Genomic DNA, 10,439 nt, shown 5'->3' on the forward strand with positions numbered 1-10,439 from the left:
ACTGTGTGATAAGAAGCTTGTTTCCTAGCCACTTGGCCTTGGATTCAGCCCTACTGCAAAGTACCTTGTGGTGTCTGTGCTTTGGGTTGACCAAAGCCTAGTGAATGGATTTAATAGGTGATAACTGAAAGAAGCTCATCACATATGGGCACACATACACACACACACACATATATATATATATATATACTAGCAGAATAGCCCGGCATTGCTCGGGTTTGTTTTTAGTTGCGCTTTGTTCATTCGTTCTGTCTTACACTAAGGCAATTAGTTTTTCTCACAAAAAATCGATTGAAATTGCTGAATTGTATTCAACGCTGTAGCAGTTGACAACCTTGAAAATTAGTGCATTCACGCAGCGAACATTACTCCTCTGCATTGGATCAGCTGATCCGTCATTCACTCAAAACCAATGACATCACAAAAAAATTGTTTTCGACCCTTTAGAATTGGAATTTTTGAAAAGTAAAAATTTTGTATTATGTAGCTTGTTATTCTCTTTAAGAGAACTTTTTTCTGGTTGAAATACACCAGAAAATGGTGACACAGTAGAAAAAAAAATCATAAAAATTAGGGATTTTCATGGAAAAAAAGCACCTTTTTGATGTAAGCAGTTTTTGGTCTTAACATTGTTCAATTTGAATTTTTTCTTCAAGAGAATGAAGAGCAAGCCTTCTATCATACTCTCAATTTTGGTCAACTTGTGCAGCAGGGTCTCAGAGGAGATAGTGTTAGTTGAAGGCTACCAAACCTACCACATACACACACAGACTTCAGCTTTATATATATATAGATATATATGTATATGTATATGTTTTTATGATTGTTTCCCACCACAGTGTTACAACTAGTGTTGGTTTATTTACATCTCTGTAATTTAGCAGTTTGGCAAAAAATGACCAATAGAATAAAAGCCAAGTTTTTTAAAAAAAAGTATTGATGACACTTTGTTTGACAAAACCCCTCAAGGAGGTGCTCCAGCATGGCTACAGTCCAAAGACTAAAACAAGAAGAACATAAAATATAAACTGTTCTATGGATGAGTTTCTTCATTTCAATGATACAATTTAAAAAACTAGATAGAGTCAAAATAGAATCAAAAACCAATTATAAATTATTATATATGCATATATAATATATATATATATATATATATGCATATATATATATATATATATAATATATATATATATATGCATATATATATATATATATATATATATATATATATATATATATATATATATATATATATATATATATGCATATATATATATATATATATATATATATATAATATATATATATATTTGCCAGTACGTGGCCATTTGCCAGCCTTGCCTGGCCTCCATGCCGGTGATACGTAAAAAGCACCATCCGACTGTGGCCGTTTGCCATCCTCGTCTGGCACCTGTGCCGGTGGCACGTAAAAAGCACCCACTACACTCATGGAGTGGTTGGCGTTAGGAAGGGCATCCAGCCGTAGAAACATTGCCAGATCAGACTGGGCCTGGTGCAGCCTTCTGGCTTCCCAGACCCCAGTTGCACCATCCAACCCATGCCAGCATGGAAAGCAGACGCTAAACGATGATGATGATGATGATGATGATGATATCTCATTCTTATTTCTCATAATTTCTGTCAAGGTACACCTCACTGTTGTTATCGAAGTTGTGATCCAGATACGTAAATTAGTGTAATATTATGCTTTCCCTCATTGTGTAGCTGCTGAAGTTTTACACCGCTTCTCTTATCTGAGCTACATGATCCATAGCAGTATTAGCTGCAAGTCTTAAAAAGATTTGGGAATGCTGGTGCAATTGTAGACTCACTGGACAAGGGTATTTGACACTGTCAATAACTGAACAGGAAGACAAAGGTTTGGGTTTCCAGATCTCTGGTCCTCACTGTTTTGCTCTACAATTGTGAGACTTAGAATCTGTCTGGAGCCCTTAGAGGCCACCTGAACTCATTTGGTACCAAGATGCTTTGCGGGATTATGGGCTACCATTGGTCAGATTCTGTATCCCACCAACTACTATACTTAGAAACTAGAATGCATCCTTTTACTTGTATGATTCAGAAGTGTCAGCTTAGTCTGTTCGGTCATGTTGCTTGATATTCTAAGGTGAACCCTGCATACTGTGTTCTCTTCCCTGAGGATCCAGCTGCAGTGATGGCTCATGCTGGTCAGCCACATGCCTCATGGTCTCAGTAGATGAGAAAGTATTTCAGAGTTGGGAACTGACTGGTACACTGACCAGAGGGTTGGCAGGACAACCTCAGCAGATATTGTCATAGGATTAATGAAGCAATGTGCTCTCACAACTTATGCCCCCATACCTGACCTGTTCTAACCCCTTTCAGCAAGTTGATGAATATCGCATATCAAATAGCAGAATCATGGAGATGATGAAATGTAAAGATGCAGGTAAGTCAGTAAATTCTGATCTCACAAGACGACAGTTCTCATAAAGCAGATGAAAAAAGACTATAACATGTGATCATAAGTAATCAAACCTCCAGCACCTCTATGTGTAGTGTGGGTGCAGTTCAACCGACAATTATTTTTAAAATGTCCATTAATATACCAAACTCAATGTTGATACACCATAGACAGGCAGTTTTAGATGTTTTGTTAAAAACACAATATGTATCAGAGGGAATTGAACAATTATCTCAACAGCAGCTAGCAAGAATACTTGAGGCACTTTGGCTCTCTTGGACTCTGTCAATATGTACTTGCAGCCACATGCTTATAAAAAATTCTGTTACCTCCAGTATATAGGAAACAGTAAGCAATACACATTCATTGATGTTGCAAATAGCTGTCAGGCTGAATAAAATCTCTGTATGCAATTGAAATAGTATCAAACTAAAATATTCCTCTCTGTATCACATTTAACATGTATATACAATTGACAAGATGGTACTGCAGATTTAATCTGAGATAAAATCTCTTCTAGACGTTCTGTGTCAAAAAAAGTATTTTCTTATTTCTTTACTGCCCACAAGGGGCTACACACAGAGGGGACAAACAAGGACAAACAAACGGATTAAGTTGATTATATCGACCCTAGTGCATAACTGGTACTTATTTAATCAACCCTGAAAAGATGAAAGGCAAAGTCGACCTCGGCGGAATTTGAACTCAGAATGTAGTGGCAGATGAAATGCTGCTAAGCATTTCACCTGGCATGCTAACGTTTCTGCCAGCTCACCACCCTTTTTTTTATCTCAGGCAAATGCCTCTAAAAATAGCAGATATGGCAGTTAACTGTACTTCAAAAGTACAAAAGCTGTACCACAAAGACAGCAAATTGCCCTAAAAAAGAGTATTTTCTGAAGAGACAAAAATCATTTTGGCAGTGGTTAGCAAGGATGCCAGATGCATTTCAGCATCCTTATGACCTGTCAATGACATTTCTTCAGTTGTGTCTACTGGTATTTCCATATTTGTTATAGAATAACTACCAGTGGATGTTTACTTGTGCAGACAAGTAAACGTGCTCTTTGACAAATATAAAACATTGTTTACATAAGCTTCAACAAAAGTTTGTGTAAACAATGCCTTTGGGTCCACATCCCTCGATGATTCTCTTAGAAATTAAACAAGTAATTGTGTTTAGACATTTTTGAAATAAAACTATGTGAGGTAAATAGATCTAGAACAATAAATTACTGAAAGAGTCTTACAACTAAGAATGAAGCATTATTAAGTATCGTTGCAGGTTTAAAGCTGTATAATACTATATGGGTTTGTTGAATTCTGTTTGACTGAAAGACTATATTTATAAAAGCCAACAAGACTTGAAACATTATACAATAATATTCTTTAGAGAATACCTGGTTGTGGTCAACTTCCTTTTAGGCATGGTGTAGGCATGGTTGTGTGCTCCATGAGTGGATTTGATAGATGGAAACTGAAAGAAGCTTATCATTTGTGTGTGTGTGTGTGTGTGTGTGAAAATCTGCCTCAATAAATTCTGTCTGATCCATACAAGCATAGAAAAGTAGATGAGGAGGAGAAGGGTGATGGGAGAAGGGGAGGGGAGAGATGGGGAGAGGAGAAGGAGAGGAGGAAGGGGAGGAGGGGGATGTGGGTAAACTAAAGAGGAAATAGTAAGCAAGATCAAGAAATACTTTATTTTTAATCTTTCAACATTGTCCTCAAAACAATGAAACTGACAGCACTGTGAATTCTGAATATGTTTAGATTTTTCTTTAGAATGTGATAGAAAGAGATTTTAGAAGTCCAACATTGAAGATGTTTTATTAAAAGCCTGCATTATTAGTTTGAAGAATGTGAGACTCTTTATGTATCAAGAGAAGCATCACTACAAGGGGAAAGGTAGGCACAAATTAACAAATTACAGCTAGATTATACATTATATTTAATAGCAGAATCTATAGTGAAATTTTGTATGAAATACAATTTTATTTCCATTATTTTCTGCTACTTCTATCTAACAAAGACTATTTGAATGGGTGCTTGCATTTACTAAAAGTGACAGTTGAAGAGGATTCTTTTCATACAAGCAACAACATTATATTTTCTCTGTAGAAGATCAAACCTGTACAATTAACCATCATTCTGTTGGAGAGATATTATAGCAAAGAAATTAAGAGCTGTAATACTTAATACAAGCGATGTTTACAACACTAAATCAAGTTTCTAGCATCTATCAAAATACGAGACGATGTTGGTTTTAAAAAACATTGACCAATTATTATGGTATTATTTAAAAACAAAGTAACTTCACAGCTTTCCAAGCAAGAAGATCAAATAAATTATTTTATTCTGTATTTTTTTGACAAAGATACATTAGTCTGTGAGCAGAAAGTAATGACAATGGCATAAAAAGGAAAAAAAATAATACATAATGTGTTATATTTATTTATTTATCTAAAATTGATATTCTAGCAGATGCATAGGAGTTTGCTAAAATATAATTGAAGGATGTTGAGAAAGATATGATCAATTGGTTTCTCAAGAATGATCTGATATCAAAGAAGTACGAACTCACCAAGAAAGCAAGAATCCACTAATTACAATACGCACACACAGACTCACATACAAACAAATATACTTATGCATTATATATATATATATATATATATATATATATATATATATACATACATACATACATCATACATACATACATACATACAGATAACGTAAAGGTGATGCCTTAGATAGAAATAATTACATAGGTACCAATATTCCAGGGAAGGTCATATGGATAAAGTCCTTGGGTACTTCTTCCACAGGGTCCTGTCATAAGCAACAATCATTGCACTTTCCAGCTGGATTTCCAAGTGCAATAAACTAATATATGCAAGAGTAAACACATAAATGTGAAACAAGGTGAAAAAATAGTACTCAGATACTGGAGGTAGAGTAATATGCTTTATTAAAAACCTGCAAAGATATCACAAAAACTGTTACTCAGAGTTTCATGTTTCCGTTCCCATTTATCTGACAAACAGGGAAACTCTGAGTAACAGTTTTTGTGATGACTTTGCTGCTTTTTGAATAAAAGTATAATATATATATATATTATATATATATATATATATTATTATATACATATATATATATATATATATATATATATACATTATATATATTACATATATATATATATACATATATATATATATATATATATACTATATATATATATATATACATATATATATATATATATATACATAATATATAATATACATATATATCTATATCTATTCTACATATATATATATATTATATATATATATATATATATATATATATATATATACATACGTATATATATATAATATATATATATATATATATATAATAATATATATATATATAATATACATATATATATATATATTATGGCTGCCCTCTCATTATCGAATATGGCCATTGCACGAAGCTTAACTGTTACTGGTGCTGTGATCAAATGACGACTTTTAGCCCGCTAAAGATCTACAATGTCTTGTACAGAATTGGCAACTAAAATCTTTACCGGTAATAGCAGGCTGTAGTTGTAACTGGGCTTCATGTACCTTTGCATGTCATTTAAGTCCTCCAGCCGAATTACACTCTCTTCCACATGCATTCTCTGATATATACATATATATATATATATATATGGAATTTTTTAGAAATTTCTGTCGACCTTTTTTTGAGTAGCGTGCATATTGTGAGAAAATTATATGGTTAATGGACAATATGTCCAATTTTTCAGCATATTTGGCATTAGAAATTTTTTCCTTTGCCCTCATTATGAATTGTTTCTAAATTTACCGTTAAAGGTATTTTTTAATATGCTGGCCATTGATAAAATTTTTTTCAAGAAATATTTTTTTCGAAAAGAATTTTATCCTCACATTTGATATATATATATATATATATTATATATATATATATATATATATATAATATTAATTCGAGACAAAACCACTATTTTGCAAAACAAACAAGGAAAGACTTAATCAATACATAAAAATTTTTAATATAAAGAAATAAACCGCCACTACAATCCTTTCATGTCTTCAATGACATTCGTCAGGTGGATTTTCGATCTCCTAATCTGTTTTAATTTATGACTTCATAAATTAAAACAGATTAGGAGATCGAAAATCCACCTGACGAATGTCATTGAAGACATGAAACAATTGTAGTGGCGGTTTATTTCTTTATATTAAAAATTTTTATGTATTGATTAAGTCTTTCCTTGTTTGATTTGCAAAATAGTGGTTTTGTCTCGAATTAATATTATATAATATTTTACTATAAAATTGGATTTAATCCTAAATCTGATTTTTTCCCTGTAAATTTGGATTTATTCCCTAATATTTATTATTATATATATATATATATACTAGCAGTATCGCCCGGCGTTGCTCGGGTTGTAAGGGAAATAACTATATAAGCATTTTTAGAGAGTTATAGCCAAAAAATAGCAAAAAAAATGCATTAAAAATTGAAAAAAATTAAGGTAAATTTTTTTAAAATCGTTGACACTCATCGTAGATATTTTTAGAGAGTTACTTCCCTTATATAAAAGCGAAAAAAAATGCATTAAAATGGAAAAAAAAATATGGATGGTAAATTTTTTTAAAATCGTAGACTCATCGTGTAGAAGGGCTCGATATGAATCACGACTATAAGATACCCGCTTTTGGTTAAACTGCACCGCAAATGTGGAGGGAGTAATTACGAATGTAAATCGAAGGGGACAGACACACAACTTCACTCTTATATAAAGATGCTTTTTTTTTTCAGTTATAGAGTTAGATTTATGAAGGTCTTCAGTAGAAAATCCTTTGAATTCTGACTCGCTGCTTGATATAATGAAATTCGTATCCATTTTTTATCAGAATTACAAATTTTGAAAACACAATAGGAACAAATTTCGGAAAAAAATCTCCATAATTCACGGAATTAAAATTACACTTCGATTTTTGTACAAAACTGTATTTGAAGTGTTTACGAAGTATAATACGTGTTTTCACGAATGTACTAAAGAGATTTACTCTGATATTCTCATTTAAATATGAATAGGTAAATTCGGGCGGTTTGGTAACGAAAGGGTTTATATAAGTGTCGTCTGTTTATACATAAACACTGTTTCATAGTTTCAGTTTAGTCTTCCTCAAATCACTGTCGCTAATTTACTCTCTTCCAAGAACATTTTCACTCACTGTTATCTGTTAGCTTCCCATACATTTTACTCATGTATCTATCAGCGTGATAGACAGAAACAAATATTACATTTACTTTCATTTTATTCGTTGCCCACTGTGTGTGTGCGTTTGCATGTGCTGTAAACCAGACTAAGAAAAGCATTTGACACACCCACCAGAATGTGAGTTTTCTGTAAATTTTGCTTAATTGGAGTTTAAATTTTAAAAACTGGACCTGGCATGACGCGATGCATTGTACTCTTAAAACTGCTAGGTAAATTGTAATTGAAGAAATCCTATATTGTAGATTTCTATAACTCCCAAAGGGAGGCAGATAAAATCTGCCTTTTATAATAAGAGATACATATATTTCATGTATTTTAACACATTGTGCAAATGGTTCCTTGATTAAATCACAGGACTCTTGCAGAAAAGAGTAAAAGAACAACTGAACTAGTTTTCCTAATCATCTGCAGCTCAGCAGTTGTGTTTACTTTGTCAGATGTACAAAAAGAAAGAGAGTGAGAGAGAGAGGTGTAACTTACAGCTTGTATGAAAATTTCAATGATCAGACTTTGAATTGCTCTTGTTCATTTACATATCAGTACATTCATTGCCATCTGCATATTAGGTTGTCTCATATGAAATGTCATATTTTAAATGGGTTTCTTATGAGTCATCTATAAATGGATTTTTAATGAGTTTCTATGTATATGCTTGGGTTTAATTTTAACTCTTTTTTCTTTCTAGACAATACTATTATTAAAAATTGCTACCCAAAGCTCTAATGATAATGTTGACGACCGAACAATACCGAGTGATTTTGTTGTTGGTAATGATTCCATTGACATTGGAACTGTTCAGTGATGGTTCCAAAGATTTCGTTCAGGAAATAAAAGACTTAAAAATGAACCAAGAGGGAGACCAAAATCAGTTGTCCAGCATGATGAATTGAATGCTTTAGTTAAATGAAATCCAAGAACAGTGGTCTGGAAAATCGGATCAGAGCGATTTTCCAGGCATGTAAAAACAATCCTATCTCTGTAGTCTTCCAGTTTTTTTGTCATCTTCCTTGTGCTGTGTAGCTGTGGTTTTTGAGTGCAAATATAGAGAGAGCAGAGATGTGATGGGAGAATGAGCGGAAGGGGAGTGGGAATAAGTTGGGTAAGTGAGGGGAAGAGACCAAGGGGATGTCGGGGGGGGGGGATGTGAGGGGCAGATAGAGAAGTTGAGACAGAAAAGGCGGCATTGAGGAGACTGAGAGGGAAGCAGAGATGATGGAAGGGTAGGTATGCAGGGGAGAGGATGGGCATGAAACAGTGGGGGATTGGATTGTAGGTGTGGGTGGATGGAGATAGGACAGGGGAGTAAGTGGGCATGAGAGAGAGAGGGGAAGAGAGAGACAAGATACACATTTATTCTAGTACAGTGTGAGAGAGAAAGAGAGCAGAGTATGTATCACTAGGGTATGAGTGAGAAAATAGAAATCTTTGTAAATAAGAGCAAATTGATGGAGAGAAAAAAGGATGAGAGGAAAAAAGGATAGATATTTGGAGAATGTGAGAGAGACTAGATACACATTGATTCTAATACAGAGGGAGAGGGGGATATGTATCGCTAATGTTTGAGTGAAAAAGTAAGTATACATGTGTGTGTATATATATATATATATATATATATATATATATATAGATAGATAGATAGAGATAGATAGATAGATAGATAGATAGATAGATAGATAGATAGGCAGACAGATAGATAGATGTAGGCATGTAGGTAGGTAGGTAGGTAGGTAGGTTGGTTGGTATGTAGGTATGTAGGCAGGTAGATAGGTAGGTAGGTACAAATATGTATATGCATGTATTATATATATATATATATATATATATATATATATATACATACACAAACATATATATCTATATAATATTCTATTCTTTATGACAGTAAGTAAATATAAGCCATTGGTAATATAATATGAATAGATCATTGAATCATATCTGGCATCATCTAAAAATAAACTCACATCAAAGTAGCTAAATAAATGTTAAACTGATAAGAATCACTTTGTGGTGTATTTTAGTGAATAGTTGTTATGACCAGTTATTAAGTACAATTTATTCTTCGTGCCAGCTAGGATAGAAATGTAAGTGAACCATCAATGAAATTGGATTTGTGAACCATAAGGCTATGACAAAAGATTTTCTGATGCTTACATTAACGTTTCATTGTATTTGAATGCAATACAATAACAATAATCTTAATGACAAGAGCAATGAATCTGGTATCAACTTTACAGAATTGCATAGGCATGCGCTTGTTCAGTTTTCGATTATTGATTAATTCACCTAATATGATGAGAATAGAGCTCTAAATTTTTGGCATTAAGTAAATTTATTTAATCAGTCATTTTACAATGCTATTTGTTTCATATCAACTCAACTGTGAAGTTAAAGATTTTAATTGCAGTTTTAAGATCACAAAAGTAAGGTGTACACAGTAGTTTGTATAAACAGTTGTAAGGTGAGTGAAATTTGCTAAAATGGTATTCCAAGTAAACTAGGAAGTGATATCTCCACTTATAGCAACATATGCCAATCTGTAATCTAAGTGGAATTGGGAACTCTTTACACTACTTAATGAGAGTTCTTTATTTGAGAGTTGAAGGATTTAAAAGGTTAGATCTTTCATATGACAAAGAATTGCAAAAACAACTTTTTATATTTGATGAATATAAAATTCTTGTTTTTCTG

This window comes from Octopus sinensis, linkage group LG12, assembly GCF_006345805.1.
Source record: "Octopus sinensis linkage group LG12, ASM634580v1, whole genome shotgun sequence".
In the NCBI taxonomy this organism is placed as follows: domain Eukaryota; kingdom Metazoa; phylum Mollusca; class Cephalopoda; order Octopoda; family Octopodidae; genus Octopus; species Octopus sinensis.